The 26,224-nt window shown below is 38.2% G+C and overlaps 1 protein-coding gene across 6 annotated transcripts in view; it reads left to right on the top strand.

Moving 5' to 3' along the window:
- The window catches only part of LOC137635571 (uncharacterized), a 68,638-nt gene that overhangs the window by 3,903 nt on the left and 38,511 nt on the right, over positions 1 to 26,224 (top strand). For 2 of the 6 annotated variants that reach the window (XM_068368033.1, XM_068368037.1), the window contains exon 1: positions 13,195 to 13,278. The exons of 2 other annotated variants lie outside the window; for them this stretch is intronic. The gene's annotated coding sequence lies outside the window, so the exon portion shown is untranslated. Of the gene's footprint in view, positions 1 to 13,136; positions 13,308 to 26,224 lie in introns of those variants that run through there. 2 more of the 6 variants (XM_068368038.1, XM_068368034.1) reach the window with 2 other exon arrangements.

Raw genomic sequence — 26,224 nt, 5'->3', positions numbered from 1 at the left:
GTGAGCTGGAAGGAACTCCTGGAGAAAAGGTGTTACGGTCTGTCTAAAGATGGAAATACTCTGGCTTGGACCGTATCCATGTTCATGCCCAAGTACCATAGACGACATTGTGGGTCAAGTCTTGATTTCTCGTAATACAGCCGGATACCCAGGTCGCAGAAAATTTCGGGAAGAATCTAATTGGTGGATAAGACGAGATCTTGACTGCCAGTAGTGGCCAGTTGTCTAAGTACTGCAAGAGCATTATTCCCGTCGCGAGAGCCCATGAGGAGACTTAGGGTGAACAGGAGAGTGAACGTCTGTGGGGCTGTTGACAGGCTGACATATAGCACCTTGAACTCCTAAGTTCAATCTCTGAAAATGAAACGCAGGTACTTCCTTGATCTTGCATGGCCTGCGCCACTGTGCAGCAGGTCTCCATCTCAAACCGAGTTTGAAGAACAAACTGCTTCAAGCAGGAAAGATCTACAACAGGTTTTCAACCTCACGACAATTTCTCCACTAGGAAGAGGTTGCAGAAGAAACCCGGGGACTTGTGTAAGACTTCCTCTATTGCTTCATTCTCCAACATCAGTGAAATTTCTTTCTCCAAGAGCAGATCTTTTCGGGATCCCGTCAAATACAACGATGGGATCGTCAGTCGGAGTATGGGATAATGTAGGTCAACAACTTGTGAACAGGATATGATACCCTGAGCGAAGAAATTCTATAGCCCTGGGATCTCCCCCGAAGAACTGCTACCTCATCCAGTAATGTTGCAGGGGGTGCAGCATTCCCCTACAGGTGTTAAATCTAGGGATCTACTGTCCCTAACGGGTACCTTGACATCCTCGATTCCTGCGACCGGAGGGACGCACAGGTCATTTGTGTATCTCCGGACGCATGGAAAAACTTGCATCAGCACTAGGAGCACATGACCAATCTTTCAGATATTTTTACACTTTAACCCCTTGCGAGGAGTCTGGAAGTGTTGATGATTTTCCAGGTGAAACTTTAATAGCTTCTTTTCTGGAGGAAACTTACCACTTGAGTCTTCGGGTGTTACTTGTAGCCCCGACTCACTATGGGATCTCACTGTGGAATAATATAACTTTGAAAGTTAAAGGAGTTGGTGATACCTGTTGTCCATTCGCAGAACGGTGCGAGGACAATGTTGGCTTGTTATTATTTATTAATTGATCTACATTAATCGGTGAATTCTGCATCATGGATGAGAAATCTGTTCCCCTGAGCTTAGCATATTCTGTGGGGATATTGATCTGTTAGGATTTACAAACTCTTGGAGAAATTAACAGTTCCTCTAAAAATCCTGCTCTGGTTGGTTAATTAACGAGGTCAAATGATCCTAATCACTTAAGAGCATTTGCCGTCTCACTAAGAATAATCGGAGATAACTCTTCAACATGTGTCTGTTTGATGAAGATGCCCGCATCCTTTGTTATCTGTGCCTCTTGGAATTCTGATAACGATAGGTAGGACAGGGAAAATTCAGGGCTCGTGAGAGATTTCTGCTTCTTGCCCTCTTTGGAGAAAGGAGTGGATGAACAATCCCTTTTAGCTTTCTTTACGACAGCTACTAAATTTCTCCCGTTGGGAAGATGAACATTCCCTACAGATTTTGCAAGTGGAAGACACGGAACACTTCTTACCATGACCCGCAGGCCATGGCAGGTTGTCATACATATTTAAGAAGCACTCGTGATCACATGAGCTGATAAGGAAAAAGAGAAGAGGGGTCAGCGGCCGAACAGACGTCAGTTGGTTGCAGCGGCCAAGAGTAAAGCGGGGACTTAGCCGCAGAGTCCGTCAAGCCTACCCAGCTTGGGTGGGAATGGGAAAACCATACAATGTTACCAGATCCACAGGAACTCCTTAATTTTGGTTGTAGCTAAACGGCAATGCTGTAGAGTGTAACCCATATAAACGACGAGGGTTCGTATTTGTGAAAGAACAAACAGCATTGCATTAAGTAGACTTCTTATAACAGATCTTATGCTTTCAAAAAAGGCATTAAAGTAGAACAACTTTTCTGATCATGGTTACGTGAATGGCTCTGAGCATTGCATACAAAGCATCAACTTAACTCCGGCTAAAGTAACCTCAACACTTTAAAGTTGAGGACAGTACGGCTAAATACAGCGGGACGATGGTAACCATTAACAAGTCGTTCAATTGTTTGCCTTCATATACTAGACTAGAAGTGCAGCTTACATTAAATTGCAACCATGTGCATTTCACCTTGATTTTTTTTTTAATAGAGCGTAAATTCTGTGTCGAGGCATCTCCGGGTAGATCTCAAACTAATCATGACCTAGCCTATGCTAGACTTACAGACAACCTTCACCTAGTCTAAACTCACAAAAAAAAAAAAGGGGAGGGCCTAGGGTTGTGGTGGCCTGGTGAGAGCGTCCTTGTCTGGTGATTACCAGACTGGGGTTCGAGTCTTGCTCAAACTCCTTAATTCCTTACCCTCCTTGTGAGCTTAGGAAGGGGGTTTGAGGGAACCTATAGGTCCATCTGCTGAGTCATCCGCAGCCATTGCCTGACCCTCCTTGGTCCTAGCTTGGATAGAGAGGAGACTTGGGCACTGAGCATATGTCAGTCTCTAGGGCATTGTCCTGCTTGATAGGGCATTGTCCTGCTTGATAGGGCAAACGTCACTGCCCCTTGCCTCTGCCATAACTGAGCAGCCTTCAAAACCTTTAAAACAATTGTACTTACAAAAATGCCAAAGGTACCATATGTATGCCAGGTTTACTATACTCTAGTACAATATTAAGAGACAGGAACAAGGCATAGTACAATATTAAGAGACAGGAACAAGGCATAAGTGGCGGATAATGGTAACCTAGATAACTTGAAGCTTCCGTGACCTCTTACAACTCTGAATTAAATTTGAATGAGTTCCAACTTGATCTTAACCCCTGAGTTCGTAACAGGTGGTGCTGTTGTCCCAACTTCGATTTTTCCATTTTCTTTATTATTAGTCAGGACAATATTTTTCACAGCAAATCAGAGAGGTTTTGACTGTCGAGGGACTTATTTGTAACAGTTCTATTTAAATACTCGTTTAGATAAGATACATTTAATGGTATTTGAAACATCCCAAACAAGTGACCATTTCCCTACTGGAGTAAATAGGAAGTGTTAGTGGCGTGCTTTAAGGCATTTTGAACGGTTTCGATTATGTTAACTGATGTAAAAAAGCTCTTCACAAATTATCAAGACAACTTACGCTATTATATACCTCTGAAAGTCTGAAGTTTCCGTTGGGAAGTCAGACGAGAAGTGAACACAGGGTTGCGAGTTGTCTTAGGGTAAGCTAAGAACACAGAGGTGGGGGTGTTAGTGGCGTGCTTCAAGGCATTTTGAACAGTTTAAATTATGTTAATCGATGTAAAAAAGCTCTTCACAAATTATCAAGACAACTTACACTATTATATACCTCTGAAAGTCTGAAGTTTCCGCTGGGAAGCCAGACGAGAAGTGAACACAGGGTTGCGAGTTGTCTTAGGGTAAGCTAAGAACACAGAGGTGGGGGGGGGGGGCGCGCTTGCTAAGGATATGCAGCGTAACCAGTAGGTAAGGATTCACTGTACGTAATGTATTGATCAATTCATCAGCACTTTAGCGGCAAAACACTGAGCCAATCGACAGGCACAGTAATTTGAAACAATCCAATCAGACCCCGCTTAACCTGGGAAATTGCCAAAGGACTTTTCTTTTATTCAATCAGAATCGAAACATTTTAAAATTCAAACAGGGTAATGGGAACATCAAACTTAGCGTGGAGATGCCCGTTCTAACTTCTTGGCCGCCGAGACGTAAGAATGGCAACGTTGACCTCCGAGAGTTACCAAGTTCGACGTGATACAAGAGATTCCTTTTACAAGTTGAACAATCTAAAGCTGGTGAGGTTATGAACTTCACCCAACCAAGGGAGTTTTTCTTCTTTGTCTGCATCTTTTCCCACTTATGTGGGGTCGATGTTTCTGACCAGCTTTCTCCATCTACCTCTGTCCCACACTTTACCATCGGTTAATCCCTTTGATCGAAGGTCATCCTTGATACAGTCTATTCACCTTCGCTTTGGTCTCCCTCTCCTTCTCGTTCCCTGTACCTCTATTTCCATCACCCTCCTCCCAATATACTGTTCATGGCACTGTTATAATAGCTCAAGCCAAAGGAATATTGCTAAATACGATGAAGTTTTTTTTTAAATATCCTAATTATCTTGATGTTTTTGTCATCCTACCTTGCTTTGCATATGATGAACCGCAGAACACGCACCAGTCCATCTCATTCACCGACCGCCCACCAAAAGAAAAAAAAGAAAATAAAATGACAATGCGGGTTGAATGTAGTTCGTTGGGACAGGCGTAAATTTTCTTATTACTTTGTAAATATCACCCACAAATGGCATTTAATACCAAATTCTATCTTGGGAATATATATCCACTTGGAATTCATTTAACGGTAAAAGCTTCTGGCCGGGTGGAGATTCGAACCCCCACCTGTGTGGCTGGAAACTATGCCTACAGTGACTCTACTGAGTCACTCAGTAGAGTCACTGTAGACATAGTTTCCAGCCACACACTCAGTAGAGTCACTGTAGGCATAGTTTCCAGCCACACAGGTGGGGGTTCGAATCTCCACCCGGCCAGAAGCTGTTACCAAAAAAAAAAAATGAATTCCAAGTGGATATATATTCCCAAGATAGAATTCGGTATTAAATTCCATTTGTGGGTGATATTTACATTGTTTAAAATCACGTGTGCTTGTGAAATATGTTCATTCTTATTACTTGTAAAATCGATATCTTTTACAGAATATGATTCGTGGTTACATTGCCATGAGTGTAACCGGTTAGCAAGCAAACACAGGGTGGCCTAAGAATATGTCTCCTAGGTTAGGATAAGTGGGGACCCTTGAGTTAGGCGGTGTTCTTGCGTACGAGGTTTTGTAGTATGACGGACATGGCTACGAACGACTGGAAATGGAAAGAAAATTCCCAATTTCTGTGGGCTCAGGAGGCCTTGGCCGTCTATATACAAAGGCTCCATTATTCTTCAACACGGGACTAGATAATGTGGCTCAAATTCATTTTAGTAGGGTAGTGCAGTATTAAATTGTTAGTAAAAAATCAGTTTAACTATTGTATTACAGTAAACTAATTACATCTATTAAAATAGATTGTGATAACCTAACTTAGCATATCCTATCTATTAAATATATAAAATGTATCCACCCTACTACAAACTAACCAATTCCCTTTTAAGATTTTGGGTTTTAAAAAAATCACAGCTTTTGGAAAATAAAATTTTCCACAAATTCTCATCAGAAACATTCAAATCACCAGTAAATACAATCAGAACACATTCACCTTAAAAAAAAAAAGTAGTTTTTTTCCTAGGTTACATTACCCTGCAATACAGTAAAATAATACCAGACGATCTATGTACTCAAGCTTATTTTGAAGGGCCACTGTCCATATTAACTAATTATATGGCTTCCCCAATATAAATTCTCCTCCAAACCGTTCAAAATACACAGAAAACCTTTAGCCTTCGTTATTTAACCGGCAGAGATTCGGTAGACGACACAATGAAACCGAGTTTTAGTTCACTGAAAAGGTTCAATTTTCAAATAACTTCTGAAGTTCTGGCAGTTCGCGCTCAACGTTATTGTTATTGTCGAAGGCTGGCGGTTTTGTTTACGTTTTCTGAAAACGTTTTCTACGACATTTTATGATTTAGTGGATATTTATAGATTATTATTTTTATATTTGAGCAATAATTATAATAATCATTTTATAATCACTTAAAAAATAAACTTTTTCAAATATTACCGTAAGTTTATATTTGTAAACTTTTCTTAAAATGATGATAAATATCTAATTTTAATTACTGAACTCAACCAAAATCAACGACGATACTCCATTTAGGTTTGTGGTTAAGAATACGTTTACTACGACAATTTACGATATCATAAATAATTCTAAATTATTATTCTTACAATTGGGATTTAAGTATAATTATTTATCTATTTATAAAGTTATCTTATTTATGTTTAAGTAGTGATGTAGTTTTATTTCCATAATCTTTCTTTCAAATAATTGCAAATATCAACTATAATTAGTAAACGAAACCAAAAACAGACGATCAGCTGGAGCAAATGAAAACACAACTCACTCCGTTCAAACATCTAAACTTTAACCTGTTTAAGTTTGTGTTTTGTGTTTGTTTCTAAACTTGAACCTGTTTAAGTTTGTGTTTTGTGTTTGTTTCTAAACTTGAACCTGTTTAAGTTTGTGTTTTGTGTTTGTTTCCTACGATAGTTTATGATTTTCCAAATATTTGGAGATTATTATTTGTATAAATATATCTTAATTCTAATACTTTATCTATATTTATATAAATTAATTTATATTCATATATTATTGTACAGTTGTTTGCATTAACTATCGTTTAACTTATTCAAAATATTAATCAATAATAAACGAACAAAACCAAATAAAAACCAGACGATTGGTGACACGAAATGGCGATCTTCGACAAAAGAAAGAAAGAAAAAAAGATATTTGCTATGAACATAAAATTACATTAAAGATTGAATGTTATTTACTGGTTATTTCCTCTCATAAAAAGAAATAGTTTTACGTATACTTACTAACTGGGTGTTCTTTCTCTTTCTTTGAGTAGTAAAAAAAAAGAGGGAGCTACAGATGCACCAGCCACCCGTTGATATACTACTGCTAGAGAATTATGGGGTCCTTTGTGGCTAGACAGTACTACATTGGATCATTATGTCTGGTTACGGTTCATTATCCCTTTGCCTACACACACACACACACACACACACACCGAATAGTCTGGCACATTCTTTACATATTCTCCTCTCTCCTCATACACCTGACAATACTGAGATTACCAAATAATTCTTCTTCACTGAAGAGGTTAACCACTGCACTGTAATGGTTCAGTGGGTACTTTCCTCTTGGTAAGGGTAGAAGAGACTCTTTAGCTATGGTAAGCTGCTCTTCTAGGAGAAGGACACTCCAAAATCAGACCATTCTTCTCTGGTCTTAGGTAGTGCCATAGCCTCTGTATCATGGTCTTCCACTGTCTTGGGTTAAAGTTCTCTTGCTTGAAGGTACACTCGGGCACACTATTCTACCTCCTTTCTCTCCCTCTTTCTCTTGTTTTGTTAAAGTTTTTCATAGTTTATATAGTAAATATTCATTTTAATGTTATTACTGTTCTTAAGATATTTAACTTTTCCTGGTTTCTCTTCCTCACTGGGCTATTTTCCCTGTTGGAGCTTATAGCATCCTGCTTTTCCAACTAGATTTTTTATGTTACTTTAAAATATTGTCAAACTATTACAGTAGTTCGGATGCTCTAAGGAAAAAAAAAATAACAGGACTTTTTTTTCGAAGAAATTTCTGAAATGAAGAAATGAAAAATGTTGCATGAGAAAAGGTTTGGATTTTACGAAAACCTCTAAATTTTGATAAAACTTAAAAAAAAGGAAAAAAATCAAGAAGTAGAATGTGGTAAGAGATGTGGAAAGGTAAATAGCATCCTTCTCTCTCTCTCTCTCTCTCTCTCTCTCTCTCTCTCTCTCTCTCTCTCTCTCTCTCTCTCTCTCTCTCTCTCTCTCTCTCTCTCTCTCTTTACAAATACACATAGGGTTGTGTCATGTAATGCCCATATTGTTGAATTATATAAGAAAATTATGTACAGGACCCAGTTTACGAATTGTGATATTATTATTGTAGTACCAAGCATGGACACACGCAGACAAACAAACAAATACACACACGCACACACACACACACACACACATATATATATATATATATATATATATATATATATATATATATATATATATATATATATATATATATATATATCGTAATCAATCCATCATAATATTCTATAGCTAAAATGATAAAATAAGAATACCTTTACAGTACCAGAAAAGTAGCCCATATAGTAATTAAAAGAAATTGTTAGAAACTACTAACGTTATTAGGCACTAATTTTACCATGTTTGTTTTATATCTAAATATTAGATTACGTTATTCTGCTAAAAATAACACTTCACCAACAGAGGTAATTTTCAAATTATAATCATTATTGTAATTTTACAAGCTAAGCTATAACCCTATCAGGAAAATCAAGATGCCATAAGCTCAAGAGCTCCAATAAAGAAAAATAGCCCAGTGACGAATGGAAATTAGAAAATAGATATCATTCATATCTAACACACACGTGAAGTACTGAAGGCAACGGGTTTCATCATCTGTTTAATGACATTATACCTAAAATTTAACCAAACATGAATTACGGTCATTTAGTTTCTTCACTATTTAAACTAGATATAATAAAACGATCTATTGTCCACCAGTAGCGTTATTAAACACCTAATTCAAACCAGCAAAGCGATTAGTTAAGCTTTAGAAGTCGTCCTACTTATTTATGACGTCATAGAGACGTATTTTCTTAATAGATATAATGCAAATTACATTACACTTGAAATTTAAGAGAATACGAACTAAAATAATGTAATCACCTTCGTTATATAAGCTCGATATGATAATATTATCCATTTGAATATCGAATATCAGCCTCACTTAAACCAGCAAACAGAATTAATCAGTTAACATCACAAAGACGTATTTTTTAGATAGAAATTAATGATTTTGGTATCCAGAATTTATATCTTCGATGAAATATGTTATCAAAACATCTTACAAGGAGCTATTTCTATACATTTTGAATAAAATATAACTTTAAATCCTTTAAAAACGAAAAATTCTCAGAGGGTTTCGTGTACAGTATTATATGGCAGGAACTCTTACTCTTTGCTTACAAATTCTTACTACGCGTCTAGTATCTTAGCCAGAACCTAGTTAATTATTTCTTTTAAAATAACGTTTTTATTTAGCTAACCTATTTAAATGAGTTCTATTATATATTTTATTAAAAAATTGATATTTTAAGTTTTATTTTATAATAATTATAATTTATATATCCAAAATATTCTGTAATAACTATAAGTTTTTCACTCAAATCTTGTCTAGCCAGGATTTGAGTGAAAAACTTAGTTATTACAGAATATTTTGGATATATAAATCATAATTATTATAAAATACAACTTGAAATATTATCAATTTATTAATAAAATAGAATTTAGAATTCGTTTAAATACGCAAGCTTGATAAATACGTCATTTTAAAAGAAATTATTAACTACTTTTTACTCCTAAATTTTAGAGACTTCTCGGTAGTTATGAGAAAATACTATCCCTATTAAATTCACACTAACTTATCTATGTATAAGTATCAAATAATGCTAATATACTCAGAATATCACTTCACTAGAAGAGTTAATTTTCGTATTAAAAGAATCATTTTGAAATACCAGAGGTTTAATTATCTGTTTAATGACGTTATACATAAAATTTAACAAAATACTAATTACAGTTATGTAGTTCCTTCAATATTTAAGCTCGATGTAATAATAGTATCTATTTGAGTGTCCAATATCAGTGTTATTTAACAGCAAATCAGTTAATCAATCATTTAGGCAGCTGTAAAATTCATCCTACTCTCTATGACATCACAAAGACGTATTCTTTAATAGAAATAATAATTTGGGAATTAAAATTCTTCCCCATGATAAAATTTATCAAAAACATCCTACAAGGGACTGTCTTTTTATAATTTGAAGAAAATATACCATTAATTCCATTAAAGACAAATTCCTCAGCCCTATCCACTCTAGCTAGGACGTTTGGTTGAAATTTGACGAAAAATTGGGCAGATTTCTCAAACAGCAACGCATAAGTCGCAGGATCTCTCCCTTAGTGGGATATTCCAGTGTTCTGATTGGCTGTATTTTCTCAGTTGTGATTGGTTGTTGCCTTCGCTTACTACACCTAGGCAGACGTACGCACGCACATCTAACATCGTAGCCTTAAGGACAGTCAAGTATTCTCTCCGATATGACTTATATATTTAACTATGCCCTTTAACAAGATCTAATATTTATTCATTATTAATTTATAACTATTCATAGTTAATTTCAATATAAAATTGTAAATTATAAGTCCTTATTTATCCAAAAGAAGTATAAGTTTTTCACACCAACTCAGCAGATTCATTCATAAAAACAAGTTCCCATGACGTCACATACAACCACCAATCAGAGCTCAGGACGAGTCAACCAATGAGAGGCCAGATATTTCCCGCTAAAAAAATCCATAAGTCGAGAGGGTTCCTCCGACTTATGTTTTTTTTATTTCTTTATTCAAGCAATTAAAGGTTTTTCATTAAGTAATCACTCTCGATTAATATATATATTATCAAAACAATTTATAAAGAATGGCAGGGAATAAAGAAAATTTATTTATTTCTTAAATAAAAAAATAAAAATCTCGAAGATAATTCGGGCAGATTGCTCAAACAGCAACGTAGGACATCTTAGCGGGATAATCCAGTGCTATGATTGGCTGTATCATCCTCAGCTGTGATTGGCTGCACCCATCGCTTACTGCAGCTTCACAGACATACGCACGCACTCTCAAGATCGTAGCCAGAACACAGTTACGTATTCCTTCGAATATGACGTATTTATTTAAGTTCTGTCCTTTAAAAAGATTAATTATTTATTAATTATTAATTTATTTATTATTTTATGTTAATTTTAATAACATATATAATTTATAAGTCATAATTTATATATTATAAGTACATATTTTTCCCGATTACCAGTGGATTTCATGACGTCATATACAACCAGCAATCAGAGCGTAGGAAGAATCAGCCAATGAGAGGCCAGACATTTTTCCCGCTCATAATGCATAAGGTGAGAGGGTTCCTTTGACTTATGAGCTGCTGTTGGGGAACTAGTCAAATTCATTCGAAATTTTCACCAAATCCCTTTCACCCTATTTCTTTATTATTTATTGTAATAATAACTACGAAAACTATATATTTAAGATACATTTTATTACTAAATATTGTTTTGAGTTTGTTTCTATAAAATGCACGTTTGTCTTAATTCATCAGAGATACAGTATTTTTACCCCTACCCTTTATGACGACATATTTCGTTAATAAAACATATGATTTGTTAAACATTTGTTCAATTAAATTTTACCATGAATGTAACAAAATACGAATTACTGTCATGTTCTTACACTATTTAAGCTCGATATAATAATAGCATCTGTTTGAATATCGAATTTTAGCTACGTGTCACTCAGTCAAACCTTACTCTCAAACCAGCAAACAGATCTTGACGTCTCAAAGACTCCTTTTCTTCATTAAAATAGTATAAGAATTTATTCCTTTTCTAGAATATATTATAAAAACATCGTATAAAGTATTGTTTCCATATATTTTGAAGAAAAGTAGGTTTCTCAAACAGCAACGCAGACGTCCCGAGCATTCTAGCCTTCTGATTGGCTACATCTTCCCCAGCTCTGATTGGTTACTGACTTCGTTTACTATGACTTCAGACACACACAAACGCACATACATATAACATCGTAGCCAGAATGAGGGTCAATTATTCCTTCAAATATGACAAATTTATGACTTTTATTAAGATCTATTATTTATTTCTTTAGAAAATCAATACTTTTAAAAAGATTATTCTAGTTAAATACAAAATTTTAAGCGCTAATTATTTTGAAACTATGTATAGGCATTACGCCACTGGGCCTTCGACGTAACATTCATTCATAAATACGAGTATGTGACGTCATATTACAACCAGCCAATCAGACAGCAGATATTTCCTGGTATAAATGCATAAGGCGAGTGGGTTCCTCTGAGTTATGGGCTGCTGTTGACAAACTAGTCAAATTGACGTAAGAATTTTTGCTCAAACGCCCAAGATATTTTTTTTTATATGTACAACAGTGATATGAAATGTGCAGCCTGGGATGAATCTTGTCTAATTTCTTACGTAGGTATGTATATATTTTACATATTAAATTGTTCGAGCAATTACAGACTCTTTAAAATATGAAATGTTAAAAGTGTCGAATCACTCATAAGAAAAGTCTTCAATTTATTCTTGAAAGCCTCAAAATCTTTCTTCAGTCTTTCGTATTTCTAGTGAGATATAGTCTTGTGGATGAACAAGGTAAAAATAAAATCGGAAACCAGAAAGTGGGATACTGAAAAGTGGAAAGAAGAAATAGAAAGCAAAGTGAGCTTAGAAATATATAGAACGTGGAAAAAAGAAATTAAAGAAGATTTACCTTATGACAATACATTTGCTTCAGTGATATTTTTTTAGAGCAAGAACTGATACGTTAAAACTAAATATTGTAAATAGACACAATGAGGGGGGATGTAAATTGTAATTTTTGTGAAAATGAGGAGGAAGATTTTATACATTTTTTGTTGTTTTGCCAGGAATATAGAAAAGAAAGGCTGCATTTATAGGTAGGACAATGCGTATAAAAGAAGAATTTATGAAGTCCAAACTGGTTGCCAAAACTGATGATAGCAAGGTGTTATCCTATCTAATTTCAAGGTAGAACGGAATAAAAGTAAAGATTGAGAATCTCTTTACGGTATTAATTTATTTAAGGCACAGGAAATATAAGCTTATTAATAAGAATAAGCTTAGAAGCGTTGCACCTATCAATGATAGTGCCCGCAAATTTATTTTGCGGAGTGAGCAATAAGGAACCAGGAAGGAACCTGAACATGAACAGAACATAAACATAAAAATCCGTCCATAAAATAAATATCATTTGGGAAAATATCAATAAATATGTTTTAATATTATTATTTTTATTGCTAATATTATAATAAGTAATAGTAGTTTGAATAAAACAATGAATATATGTATAAAATTTCTCAATTAGAAAACAAAACGCAACTTAAACCACTTTCTTGTTCAACAGACGACGCCCATAAATGTAAACAAAGTGAGTGAGCAGGGGTGCCAGTCGTACGATAATTATCGTACATGTACGATTATTTTAGATCCAGTACGATGTACGATACATGCCTTAGGTATATACATATGTGTGGTGTGTGTGTTTAATTAAACAATTAAACTCAAGTATTTTGAAATAAGTCAATCATAAACTCCTTAATAATTATATTGAAAGTGTGTACGATAATTTTGGTTGAAAAACGACAATTTTAAGGCTCATGTAGGATAATCCAGTCGAAATAATCTGGCAACCCTGTGAGTGAGAACTGAGGAGGCTGACGCCACGCTGTTTAATTCAACTTTAAGGGTAATATTAACATCTTAACTTATGCGATGGTTAAATATATATATATTTATTTTTTTCTTTATCAACACAATACTCACAAAACTCATTCTCTTTATTCGTCAACCCAGTCATTAGGTAATTTTGGTATTTTATGCCCTTTTCAGCATCCTGCGTAATTCCTAGGGACATGCTTGAAACGTAATTTAAATGAAATGCATATATTTGGGATTTTGTGTGTGAAATTTAAGAGCTATAATTCCGTATGTCCTGTTAATGATTGTCCCAAATTGTGGTGTATGTAGGATAGCGGACACCTGCATGTACACTTATGGCTAACTTAGAATACGGCATTAGGTAAGTAGGGGGTAGTTTATAGTGCTACGGCCAAGCGTCCTAATTTGCTTATTATCGCTCCGACTGTTATCTTGTATAGAATAACAACGTTTGGAAATGGTCTGCGGATCTTAAATATGATTGTGTAAGGGGGGGTCCAGGGGGGGCGTAGCCCCCTGGGTAAGGACATGGCTTTTAGCATAGGTTAGGTGGGTTTTTTAAGTTAGCTTCTCCCGTCGTATTCGTAGGTAAGGAAACTGTTGGGTAAGGGGGGGTCCGAGGGGCGAAGCCCCCCTGGGTAAGGATAAGACTTTTATCGTAGGTTAGGTGGGTTTTTTAAGTTAGCTTCTCCCGTCGTACTCGTAGGTAAGGAAACTGTTGGGTAATGGGGGGTCCGGGGAGGCGAAGCCCCCCTGGGTAAGGATACGACTTTTAGCATAGCTTAGGTGGTTTTTTTAATTTAGCTTCTCCCGCCGAAATCGTTTTTAGAACGACGGCCACAGTTCAGAATATTCCCGTTTTCGACGGGATCTGGCCGTCACCCTACGAAGGCTCCTAAGTAGGTAAGGACATAGCTTGTAGGTTAGGTTAGGGGGAAAAGTTAGGTAAGTTGATGTCCATTCTTAACTCATGAGGAACTGGCTGCCGATATACAAAGGCTCCAACCATTATTTCCCTTGCAAATAAATAGTTAATAAGATATACCCCAATATATCCTACAGTAATGGGGCCAGTCAGTGGGAACCATGGGTTTAGGGTAGGGGAGACTTACTGGCGAATGGATGATTAATGGTAAAACTAATTTTTTTTATATATATACGTTATTCTCTGGGACGCATAATAAATCCACGAAAAATTGCACAAAATATGGGGATCCTCTTCCCCTGAAATGTATATTTCATTCATTAGGTCATGTCTTGTGTGTTGGAGGTTTTGGAGCCTTTGTATATCAGCGGCCAGTTCCTCCAGCGAGCATAAGATATAGACACCGACTAAACTAAACTGACCTCTCTATGACAAAAATTAAGGCTGTTAGAGCAATTTAAAAAAAAATATACTGCAAAATGTGCTTGAAAAAAAATAACCACTGGGGGTTAAGGGTTGGAAAGTTCCAAATAGCCTGGGGGTAAAAGTGTTAAGTAATGAGGCCATGCCCTTTTAATCTATATTAAGTGGGTGTGACCAGGTTATTTAAGTTTCCTTTATTTTATTATTCCTGTGTTCCACCGACCTAAAGCTGTGTCGTCCTAAGAGGTTACTATAGGAGAGGTGTAGCTCTCTCTCTCTCTCTCTCTCTCTCTCTCTCCCCCGTAAGAATACCCAGCTCTCTTAGGTAAGGTTAGGTTAGGTTGAATTTGATACAGCTTGAGATTTGCCTACATACTGTAGTTGAAATCAATTCATACAATATGTACTGTACTGAAAAAGATTGTCTCTCACACAGAAGTAAACTTAAGTCAACTGAAATCTTATGTAATATAGACTTTTATTCAAATCTGTATTTTGTTCCTACATGAGTACAAACGCTTGTCGTTTAATATGGATATGATATCAGCAAAGTTGGAACTTGGGTGTTAAGATTTTCAACAAGGTGTCGGTAGTTTCTGGAGGGTAGAGGAGTCCCGCCCCTCCCTGTCAGCTAAACGAATAACGACTGACTTTAGCCTCCAAGACGTATATATGTGCGCTAAGTGTTCCACATTTGGCTCTTAGTTTTACATTTTCTTTTTCAGGCTGTATAAGTAATGTAATTATTATTATTATTATTACTTACTAAGCTACAACCCTAGTTGGAAAAGCAGGATGCTATAAGCCCAGGGGCTCCAACAAGGAAAATAGCTCAGTGAGGAAAGGGAACAAGGAGAAATGAAATATTTTAAGAAGAGCAACAACATTAAAATAAATATCACTTTATAAACTATAAAAACTTTAACAAAACAAGAGGAAGAGAAATAAGATATAAAATAGAACAGTGTGCCCGAGTGTACCCTCAAGCAAGAGAACTCTAACCCAAGACAGTGGAAGACCATGGTACAGAGGCTATGGCACTACCTAAGATTAAAGAACAATGGTTTGATTTTGGAGTGCCCTTCTAGAAAAGCTGCTTACCACAGCTAAAGAGTCTCTTCTACCCTTACAAAGAGGAAAGTGGCCACTGAACAATTACAGTACAGTAAGAAGAATTGTTTGGTAATCTCAGTGTTGTCAGATGTACGAGGACAGGGGAGAATATGTAAAGAATAGGCCAGATTATTCGGTGTGGGACTGTATAGGCAAAAGGAAAATGAACCGTAACCAGAGTGAAGGATCCAATGTAGTACTATCTGGCCAGTCAAAAGACCCCATAACTCTCTAGTGTTAGTATCAAAATGGGTGGCTGGTGCCCTGGCCAACCTACTACCTACTAAATGGAGAAACCATGTTTAGGCATGCAGTCATGCCCAGGAATATTTGTCAGGCGGTGCGTAACAGTCATGAGCAAGTTGTCCGTGTAGATTCCCATCTGCTGTGCCCTTTATGCAGAGGTCATGACTGCTTACAGTCTCCGTCATATGAGAAATGTAAGTCATTGTCCTCCTAGTGGCAGGAGTATAAATATTTTGGTGCAAAGACGAGAGAGAGAGAGAGAGAGAGAGAGAGAGAGCGCCAAGCAAATCAGATTCTTCTCCTTTTGAGTCATCCTCGTTGTATAAGAAATCCGCAGGGCCCCATCATTCTCCTGGTTGAACTCTGGCTTCTGATCCTTCGCTGTCGGTGTCCTCCAAAGGGAAGGCGACAAAGGATGACGATACTTATGTAACCTTAAGGCAAGCCCAGAGCGATTTGCGTTTACCTGTCTTCCATAAAGACACAAGTACAGTACTGTACCCATTCTCCTGTAGGTGAACCTAAGACATAGTTCTTTGAAATGACGATGCAGACATGGGCGATGTCCTAAGGAAATTATGGCCTTCCTTAGGTTAGAGGCTCTGGCTTCGAGAAACGTCCTAATTAGCCAGAGCTCGGTTCTTTTTTTTTTCCACACAAAGAAGTAGAAGGAACGGCGGAAAAGTAGAGGAACTCCACCAAGGACTCACTTTTCCGTTGTGCTGTCATTTTTTATATATCTGTAACACCAGGACCAACCCCAATAAATATAGCTATGACTGTCTTAAAACCATCCTTTAAGTAGATCCCTATAGCTCAAAAAGCTAGGGTATCAACAATGCAGTCTATTAAAAGAGCAATGGATTCACTACAACTCTCACATCCCTGTTTTGTCCAGTGCATAAGGGGAAGGGGTAGAAGGGGGGCTATAACCCATTATGGTAGGCAAAGGGCATTACTACAGGGCAGAGGACTGGACAGTGGAGGTCCTCAGACACTGATACCACTTCCCGTTCTCTAACTCTCGTTCTCCTCTCACTCAGACTGTGGCAGCAAGATTGTCGTCATACCACCAGAATTCTCAGAAAGATGTGATTCTTCAAGGAAAAGCCCAAAAGATGATGGGAAAAGATGCACTACAAGTAGTCTTGGATGGGTCTCCAGGCTTATACTGTTGTCTATTCCTAATGGAAAAATCAACAAGAGGCTGGAGACCTGCAATTGACCCTTCCACCATGAACAAGTTTATGTAACAAAATGTATTCAAGATTGATATAGCAAGTACAGTAAGAATGGCCATCGGGGAGAATGATTATAAGCTCTCTGGACCTGAGAGATGCATGTTCCCAGATCCCTGTTCATCAATCTTCAAATTAACCCTTTTACCCCCAAAGGACATACTGGTACGTTTCACAAAACCCATCCCTTTACCCCCATGGACGTACCGGTACGTCCTTGCAAAAAAAGGCTATAAATTTTTTTTTTTCATAATTTTGATAATTTTTTGAGAAAATTTAGGCATTTTCCAAGAGAATGAGATCAACATGACCTCTCTATGACAAAAATTAAGGCTGTTAGACCAATTAAAAAAAATTATACTGCAAAATGTGCTGGGAAAAAAATAACCCCCTGGGGGTTAAGGGTTGGAAATTTCCAAAGAGCCTGGGGGTAAAAGGGTTAAAAGTTCTGTGCTGTGGACAGTTGACTGCCTCCTAAGTATTCATTCTAGTTTTCACAAGCATATCTGCTTTGGAGCATGCCAATGGGATTCGGCCACTGAGATACCTGGACGATTGGCTAATCCTTACATTCTCATGGAGGCAACTCCTTCAACATCAGAACAAACTTCTCTCCTTCTGCCATGATCTAGGGATCGTGGTAAATCTAGAAAAATTCAGCATCATACCCTAACAGAGGATGGAATATCAAAAGATGTTAGTGGACGAGTCTTTCTATCTTATAATTGGGTCTCAAGAGTCACAGGAGTAGCATGCCCTTTTCTACGCCATTAACATTTCCCAGCACGTCAGCAGTACTTACTGGATCATCTGTCATCATCAGAGAAACTCATCCCTTACTGCAGTTTACATCAGCAGTCACTTGAGTGATGTCTTAGGAAATAGTGGCCAGCAATGAAACAAGAAGTGATGTCTGATCAAGATGGATGGCTGAAGGATATGAATCTCTCGAATGAGTGCCCTTCACCAGTGCTGCTTCTTTTATTCTATGTTTTAAAAGAAAGTTCAGGTGTCCATTTAAGGAGCCAGTTCATCGCAGGTCGCTAGTCACAAGAAGAAAAAAGCCTGCACATCAACCTTCTGGAACTGAAAGCAGCGTTCTTGACACTACAGTCATTCTAGTAAGATCTGATTGGCCACTCTGTTGATTGGATGAGCAACAACACCACCTGTAGTAGTATATGTCAACAAGAAAGGAAGTACAGTACTGTATGTTTCAAAGCACCTGATCAAGTTGGCGATGCTGGCTAATGAGTAGGCACTGAACAAAGCAGTCGAACTGTCGGGAATAGTCATTCCCATTAAAAGTAATGTTATCGGCGACACCCTAATTCGACAAGGACAAGTGGTCAGATTGGAGTAGTCCTTTAATCCTCAAGGGGTGAGGAGCCTATTGACTTATTTTTGCATCCCAATGATCTGCCTCTTTGTGACGAGACTCCACAAGAAGCTCCAAAGTTCCTGATCACCAGTTCTGCATCAGGCAGTGTCATTAGAGGATGCATTTTAATATCCATGGGCTGGCCTGGACGTCTATGCTTTTCCACCGATTTTACGGAAATACAGTGCAATTAATAAACTAACCGATTTCCTTAGAGTAACATGACTTGATGAAATGCCATCAATGCTTTTTTATCAGATATTATTTCATAGTATTCTTCATGAATACATGTTTAGACATATATGTGGAAGATCTGCAGATAGAGGTTCCATTTAGAATGGATATTTTATGAGGAATTTTATTCTTGTGCCGTATCTAGACTTTGAAGGCAAAGACTACACAAGTTGACATGGCATTTTTACAAACTTGAATAATTCAAGTCTGCATTTAATATTGGCCTTTTACATACTGTAAACTCTCATAGACAGCCTTTTAAAAAATTTTCCTTGGACCAAATGTATTTGAAATCAGCTTCAGTAAACAAGGGATCTTAGCTTGAGAGTTTTCATATTGTAAAATATCAGGAAGGCAACCTTAGGAAAGGGTATGATTTTGTAACCATTTATATTTTAAAAATTCAAATCTAGATTTACTGAAAATTATACTAGGAAGCTCCCAACGAGATAATCTTTCATTTGACAGTCTGTTCTAAGACATTTCCCTTTGGAAATAAATGAGAAGTTCATTTTAATGGAAGCCTTTGTAGCTATCTACATTAATTCTGTAATATTCTGATCACTAACCATGTATGATGAGCAAATTCACAATCATAGATTCCTTGTTCTTCTTTTTCTCTGATTGAAAAAGTCTCCCGTTCTTGGTTATTATATGTTGGTAGTATTCATTTTATTCCAGGCTCTGTATGGATTTCCTCCAGTTGTTTGAGAGCTTTTTCTTGAAAAGATGAGACTGAAGGATTTTGTGCCAAAAGTAGACTATAGCATTTCTAGACCAGAATCTCTTATAATTTACACTTGATATCCTGCAATAGACTTGTTTTTCCCTTCAAGAAGGATAGCAGGGCAGTCTAGGATTATTTTTCTATAGTGCTTCATTAATAGATCTAATATCCTATAAATTTTGCTGAAATTTTAAACAAGAATCTATTGGGTCATATGTGGTAGTTTCTGATACCCGTGTATCACCAAGCGAGTAGTTTGTAGCGCTACGGCCAAGCGTCCTAATTTGCTTATAATCGCTTTGACTGTTATCTTGTATTGAATAAAAACGTTTGGAAATGGTCTACGGATCTTAAATATGTGCTTAAACGCACACTTTTATGTTTTTTGCCGAAAACCCTAAATTACCTGAAAATTTGTGGCTCGAGTTCTTACTCCGGCCATGAATCTTCTCGCTCCCGTAGTAGGTAAGGGGGGGGGTCCGGGGGGGCGAAGCCCCCCTGGGTAAGGATACGGCTTTTAGCATAGGTTAGGTGGGTTTTTTAAGTTAGCTTCTCCCGCCAAAATCGTTTTTAGAACGACGGCCACAGTTCAGAATATTCCAGTTTTCTACGAACTCGATTTTAGAATGACGGCCACAGTCCACCCCACTTTATAATATTCCCATTTTCTATGAATGAAAACGGATCTGGCCGTCACCCTACAAAGGCTCCCACCAAGCCATGTCAGTTTTATCTTTTTTGGTTTCTTGGTTGGTTCTCTGGTTGTCCCCATGATTCAGGGATATTTTGTATTTGAGGGACTTTCTATATTGACCCCAGAGTTTCAAGACTTTTGAAGACCCAATGTTAGTCTATATATTGAATTGGTTACTTCGTACATACATACATACATACATATACCAAAGGCACTTCCCCCAATTTTGGGGGGTAGCCGACATCAACAAATGAAACAAACAAAAAAGGGGACCTCTACTCTCTACGTTCCTCCAGCCTAACCAGGGACTCAGCCGAGTTCAGCTGGTACTGCTAGGGTGCCACAGCCCACCCTCCCACATTATCCACCACAGATGAAGCTTCATAATGCTGAATCCCCTACTGCTGCTACCTCCGTGGTCATCTAAGGCACCGGAGGAAGCAGCAGGCCCTACCGGAACTGCGTCACAATCGCTCGCCATTCATTCCTATTTCCAGCACGCTCTCTTGCCTCTCTCACATCTATCCTACTTCGTGACTAGGTTTATTACCAAGTCATGTCAATTTTATCTTTTTTGGTTTCTTGGTTGGTTCTCTGGTTGTCCTCTTGATTCATGGATATTTTGTATTTGAAATACTCTTCATACTGACCCCAGAGTTTCAAGACTTGGAAAACCCAATGTTAGTCTATATATTGAATTGGTTATTTGTGACTAAGGAATATCTTTTTTGGAAGTGTTATGGATGCCATTAGTTAGTAGTAGTGATTCAATATTGTTAACCCATCTGGATGAATAATGATTAATAATGAAAAGAGTCGGTAATACTGTACTGTAATTATTTATCCTGGATGTCAAATATTTAGTCTAGATAAAGCTCCTTTCATATTTAATACCACAAATTTATATTCGGTCATGTGGCTGATAAAGAAAAGCCTTTTCGCTCTTAAATCCCATAAAATCAGCTGATGAAGAAAAATATTTTAATATTTAACCCTTTAAGAGGAAATTAGTCATCAAAAAGTTAGTGGTATAATTTAATAAAGGCTTTTTTGTATATTCTTGGAATTAGTTTTATGCTATGCTAATATATACGGCCCCTCATAAGCCACATTAATACTGTACTATGCTATTGTTCATTTAACCCTTTTACCCCCGGGGTATTTGGAAATTTCCAACCCTTAACCCCCAGGGGGTTATTTTTTTCCCAGCACATTTTGCAGTATAGTGTCTGTAAATTGCTCTAACAGCCTTAATTTTTGTCATAGAAAGGTCAGGTTTGTCTCATTCTCTTGGAAAATGCCTGAATTTTCTCAAAACATTATCAAAAAATATGCGGCCATTGTTTGTTCACTTGTTGGGAATTCATCTTTGTCTGCCCGTTTAGTACTCTGTCACTTAGGTTCTTGGTTAAGTCCCTGGCCTTATGCCTTTAGAACCGTTATTATTTTTATTTTTATTTTTTTTGTGTATTTATGCTCATGGTACTTTTTGCTAGTAAGTCCAGCCTACGAACGAGATAGCGATTTAGCTTTGTATTTGTTTAGTGCCCGCCCCTCCGAGGCGTTCGTCACTCGACTGTGCTATTTATTTAAAGTTTTAGCAGATGCTATTCTTCGATCGTAGTGTTATATGGATGTACATTTTTATTTTATACGTTTATAATAGTGTTGTGTGATTTTTAGTCCTGTTTTTGTGTCCAAGAGAGCGAGAGATTGGGGTCCCCGTTTTCTGTTCGCAGTCACGAGTTACCCCTTTCTCTCGTTTTCTTTCTTTGCTCTGGTGGTTGAGCGGTTTTCCCGTTTTCCGTTTTTTGCGGTCAACGGGTTCTCCCTCCCTCACCTCTCCCCCTCGGGGTGGATGATAACTTACGAGTTATTTATTTTTCGTGACTTTTCAATTGTTAGCGTTATTTTGGTCCGTGTTCGTCCTCTCCCCGTTACGGCTCGGGAGTAGTTTATGAACGTTTTCCACTCCGCCTTGAGTTCTACTCCGGCTTGAGGGATTCTCAATGACTTTCGTTCTATTGTTATATTTATATATTGTTTACTGCATGGGACGGGCTTCATATTGTTTAGATACGACCCTCCGGTGGCCCTTACTGCGGTCTCAGGCCACGGCCATATCCACAATAGCCATTGTTATTACAATTGTGTTTTTATTCACAATAATTATTCAGGACCTTTCTTCTCCCTCCGGCCTCACCGGAGTTTGTAAATATGCTTTGCTATGATCTAAGCCTTAGCCTTTAGCTGCGGCTTGGCTTTTATATCTTCACAATTGAATTATTAGCCACAATTGAATTATTCAGGGTATCTCATTATCCTCCGGCGTCACCGGAGGTCGCCCATACACTTCACACTTATATTTGCCTTGCCTTTGGCTAAGACTGCATTATTCAGGACATTTCATTACGCCCCGGCTTCACCGGAGGTCGCCCATACACTTAACACTTATATTTGCCTTGCCTTTAGCTAAGGCTGGTGTTTATATTTATTTTAAGGGCATGTCACTGCTTCCCCGACCCTCGCAGGTCGGCAGATTGCTTTAAGTTATTTATCCTTATGTCATTAACAGACATTAGGTAAATTACAAATATACAAACATTTGGATATTATAGTGCCAACAATGGTTTTGGCCGAATAGAGATTTAAACGTTTGCGATTTAGTCTGTTAGTCTGTTAGTTTGTACTCGCCCCAGGAAGGCTCGATTTAGACTATATCCTTATTTATTGGTTACGTTGTCGTTATTCTTCGTTTTTGGTTATTACAATGACTAAAAATGAAAAAGGAAAAAATAAAAATAAAATAAAAGCAATCAGTTTTTTACTTTCCTTATATTATTGTGTGATGTTAGCTTTTATTATGTAACCTTGAGAGTGAGAGCATAGGGTGCTCGTTTATTAGCTCGAGTAAGGGAGGTGATTTTCCCGTTCTCCGTTTTTATACGTTCACGAGTTATTCAGGCCTCGTCTTATTATCAGAGTTGATGATAGTACGTTTAATGTTATACACGTTTTATTGATGTGGTTACTGTTAATATAGCTAACACTATTAGTAGGAACGTTGGTGTATGAGTCATTAATTGGGTTCGATTTATACCGACACCCTTAGCTCCGCCTTGAGTTATGCTTAGCTCCGCCTTGAGTTATACGCCGCTATAATGGATACTCATTGGGTGAGAACTAGTCAGATATTTGGAGTGCAACGGTGAAATCCGGCACTCAGACTCCGGCTGAGACCTTTTTGCACACGAACCTTTGTCATGTTTGATCTCAATTACACCTTTCCGGCCCCTTTTTTCATCGAATCTCCGGCTTCACTGGAGATAACTCAAACATTCATTGAGGTTAATGTTATCGTACCGGTGACGGTCACGATCTCACGGGGACTGGCCTTTGCTACCGGATCTCCCATACAAACAGAGATCAAGCAGACGTCCAGAACCGGAGTTAATGTGATACCGATGAGGATTTCACAGTTTCATTATTACGGTCCCTTTTTCATCGAATCTCCGGCTTCACTGGAGATAACACAGACATTCAGTTTTAGAGAATGTTATCGTACCGGTGAGGATCACGTTTTCACGTTGCCGGACCTTTGTCACTGGTTCTCCGGTACAAACTGAGATCAATCAGACGATCAGAATCAGGGTATGAACCCTTTTTCATGAATAATCACAATATCGTCATTACGATCCTTTTCATCGAATCTCCGGCTTAACCGGATATCGTACAGGCGATCAGCATTGAGGTTAATATTAGATTTCCTCTGGTTCACGTTGTCACTATGACGGACCTTTGTTTGTACCGGGGATGGTTACCGGAGATCCGGTACAGTCGGAGATCACTCAGACCACGGGTGGCCAATCTTTTGTTTTACCTGTAAAGGGAAGGATTTAAAAAAAAAAAAAAATTATTTATGAACGTAACTATGCCTATATTTATGCATGTATTTAATTCTAACTATGTATAAATATGGATAAATATCCATACAACATCGTGTTCAAATAGAATTAAATTAATTATGCCTATATTTATGCATATTCAATCCTAACTGTCTAAATATGGCTAAATATCCATACAACATAGTGTTCAAATAGAAATACATTAATTATGCCTATATTTATGCATAGTCAATTCTAACTATGTCTAGATATGGATAAATATCCATACAACATAGTGTTCATATAGAAATAAATTTCCACCCAGTGGCGAATGCGCCAACAGTGTCACATTTCATGAATACAAGTGTCGCACTATACCCCAGAAGATAATACATTAAATAACTTGTCTTTAAAATTGCTTTTTAAGAGTTATACAGCTGATCCCAGCCTGTGAATAGGATCGCTAACCAAAGTTCAAGGAACATCCAGACTTATGTCCCCTTCGTGTTACAGAAGGTTCGCCTGCATGGTTCCCATCAGGATGATGATGATTCTCTCTGGCCTGCAAGAGAGGCTCTCCACCCTTGGGTATCGAAGTTGGGAAGGAATGCTCCATCTAGAGGTCCCTATCTCCTCGGAGTGTCCTCTCTAAGGTTGGACAACGACCCCATGGACGGGCAGGTATGTGGGGATGAGTTTTGAGCCTTCAGCTTTGCAATTACCTACGTCACCGACCTAGGACCATTAAAGGATCCTAATTTTCATGTTACCCTGCATAAACTGTGACGGCTAAAAGCAACACATTCTAAGGAAATCCAAGGGGCTATGACGCAGCTCTAAGGTATGGTGGTGAGTCAGTGCCGTTCAGGAACTCGGATATAGGTGGTACCATAAATCTGGAGGGCATAGACGTCCTCCCTCTGGGGGACCTAGATTTTACTCCCAGGTACTAGAATTCCCATTCAACGGATTCGTTCGATTGAAAGAGATTGCCTTGGTTAGCTTAGACAAGGTACCGAAGGTAACGGTATTATTTCCTAAAGGGCAGGCCCGATCTGTCTGGACCAGGATGTTGTCAGCCAGGGGGGTACGATAATTCCAGGCTCTGCCCTTCCAGTTCGACCTACACGTTTGTTGGTCTGATCGGGTCAGTTGTGGGAAGTACGTTCTGTCTGAGACCTCTATCCGACAGGAATCGATAGTCGGTTTCCCACTCGTCATCACAGCCTTCCTCTGGTTCGACGCTTTTGTATCTGACCCCCCATCATCAGGTGGTCTACCTCACTGATTCCCCAGGTACACAGCCCAACTCTGTTGGGATGTTTTGCCTGCATGCAGCCCTAGATCCGAACCCTCAGGCTCCTTTCATGGACACCAGAGAGGAAGCTACAGGAGTAGAAGACAGTCCCGACATCAAGGCGGACCTAGGAAAAAGGGGGCTCGGAGAAGGGAAGGACCTAGATTCACTCCCTCACAACGCGGTGGTCCCGGTAGAGGGAAGACTTTACCACTTTCGTGACCATTGGACTCGGTCTGTGGGATCATAGCATAGTCTCTAACGGTTTGAGATGAAAATGGCCTCAAGGTCCTCCTCCTCCGCCAGTGACCTTCTCCCAGAAATCCACTCCCGTCCTGAAAGAGTACACCACAGGGTTACTCAAGAAAAAGCAATCAAACGACTATCTCTTAGGTACGGACCTTACTTCCCCGTGGGACCGTCACCACCTCTGTAGATCTTACCGACCGCTATTAGCTTGCGCCTATAGCTCGAAACTTCTCTTCTTATCTGGGTTTCCACCTAAGCAGGAAAGCCTTTGTGTTCAAGACATGCCCTTCGGCCTCAACATTGATCCCAGGATATTCACGAAACTGGGAGAGGCAGTGTTAGAACAACTCAGGAACCAAGAGATACAGATCATTGCTTATCTGGCCGGTTGGCTCATTTGGGCCCGGCCGGCCATAGAAGGCAACAGAGCTACGAAGGAATTACTTCGATCGCTCGACAACCTGTGATTTTGGGTCAATCTCCATAAGTCTCGCCTGCGACCATCAGGCCACTTAGAATGGTTAGCCATTCAGTGGGACCTTTCGAAGCACACGTTGTCTCTC

This window comes from Palaemon carinicauda, unplaced genomic scaffold (assembly GCF_036898095.1).
Source record: "Palaemon carinicauda isolate YSFRI2023 unplaced genomic scaffold, ASM3689809v2 scaffold142, whole genome shotgun sequence".
NCBI lineage: Eukaryota > Metazoa > Arthropoda > Malacostraca > Decapoda > Palaemonidae > Palaemon > Palaemon carinicauda.
This window is presented reverse-complemented; position numbering and strand designations above follow the sequence as displayed.